Here is a 2,084-nt window from a genome sequence, read left to right as displayed (position 1 = left end):
TTGTTCTACCACAGGCGTTCGCACATGTAATTGTCAGAATATATTTTTAAAAAAGCATTTGTAGTAATTTCATAGTAATGTTTTGTCTAAGATATAATAAGGGACATTGTTCATAAGTAAACAAGACACTTATATTATAATATTCATTTATTGTAAATCAAGAGGTAACTCTCAGGTCAAATAAATATACATCTCAGTTATCCATTGGCCAACCAGCCTCCTCCTCACGTAAGGAGACTCAGACTGACGACCGTCAAACTCTCTTGTCTTCCGCACTGCCTTCCGGCGACAGGCTACCGCTTCCACCACAAGCATCGCACGCTGGACTCCAGGCTTTGGGGTGTGCAGTAAACAACTGCCTAGCTCAGATAAAGTCGTTGAAATAAATTCACACTTGATAAAGCAGGTACAGCCTGCGAAGGACGGTAAACGAGGAATTTGTTGATGTGGTGTGCTGATACTCCTGGTATTGAGAAACTTGAACGTGTAATGTATGGTTTCCGAGATTATATGAAGTCAAGCGACCCAACTAACTGTCATGAGTGTACTTCGTTTTTATGTTTATTTGAATTGCAGTTTATAGATAAGCAATCAATGTTTGAATGACCAGTGGTCCTTATTAATCAGTGTAAATTATTACTGCTATCAAAGGATTTAGAGATATTGCCATGATTTTTTCTTTCTCAGTTAATATATTCAGTTACTGTATTTTATAGGTTTATCTAGAGTAATGAATCACACACACGATCATTGTTTTTGAGTGATATTATGTAGGCTATTACTGATATCAATGAAATTTATGAATGTCAGTAGTTTAATGCTTCTATGCATGTCAAATTTTGATAATCTCTTTTTGCATGCTTTGAAAGTACACTAACATTTGGAAGATAATCGATTCGGGTCTTTGTGAGTGGAATAGCGAGGTAACATGCGATTGGAAACCGGTGTCCAGAGCCAAGCGAATGCAAGAATCTTTCCTAAAAGATTATTCTCCCAGAATGCCTTCCAAAAAAGTGATGTGTGAGAAGAATTGTATTGGTTCCTGATCAGCATTGCTGAAAAAAAACAGGCCAAGGTAAATTCTTTCTCGTCAACTTCCATATAATAAATGGACCACCGACATGTTAAGAGTGTGAGGGAAAATAGCGGAGGTAGCATTCAAAATGGAAATCAGTCAAGATGTGCTGTTCAAAAACTTGGCTGGAGCAATGAAAGACATCGAGGTATTACCCTAGAATATTTACTGATTCATAAATATGAGTGAACCAGTTATTTTTCATCTTATGACATTACTGTCTCAGATAATCTCCCCTTTGAAAAAAAAACAGTTAAAAAAACATAAGTTCTGTTATATGTGAGAGAACTCGCAGCGTCAGATAAATATATAATGTCTACTTCCTTTTTGCCTCGGAGAGCAACATTTTCACCTCTTAATGTGACTCAGACTGACGACTGCTATGCTATCACTAGAGGCATCGTATATGTGATTGCTATAAAGTAAACAAGAAATTATGATATTCATTTATTGTCTCACAAGAGATAACTCTCAGGTCATATAAATATACATCTCTTTACTCTTCTCACTCCGCCTCGAAGACCAACCTTCTCCTCGCATAAGGAAACTCAGACCGACGACCGCCAAAACCTTCTTGTCTTCCGCACTGCCTTCCGGCGATAGGCTACCGCTTCCACAACAGGCATTTCACGCTGGAATCCAGGGTGTGGTGTGTACAGTAACAATTGCCTGGATCAGGTAAAGTTGACATGCAATATTCACCTGTTAGTAAAGTGGGTGTGCTTCCCATGGCAGATGAAGTAACAGGTAACGAGGAATTAGTCGATGTGATCATTGTGCTCTCACTTCTGTTAATGTGGAGACTTGCACAAGAACCTGATTTACATGGACGTTTTGCCGAATTGCTTCAAGACCATTTGAGGTCAAACGATCCTACTGACTGCCCTTACATTTGTGTAAATACGTGACTGCTAGGACTGTTTTACAAGAATTATGATGGTTGGTCTGTATATCAAGTTTTACACTTAATAATTCACTAAAAGTAATTAATATTGCACACATATATGAC

This window comes from Penaeus monodon, chromosome 19 (genome assembly GCF_015228065.2).
Source record: "Penaeus monodon isolate SGIC_2016 chromosome 19, NSTDA_Pmon_1, whole genome shotgun sequence".
In the NCBI taxonomy this organism is placed as follows: domain Eukaryota; kingdom Metazoa; phylum Arthropoda; class Malacostraca; order Decapoda; family Penaeidae; genus Penaeus; species Penaeus monodon.
This window is presented reverse-complemented; position numbering follows the sequence as displayed.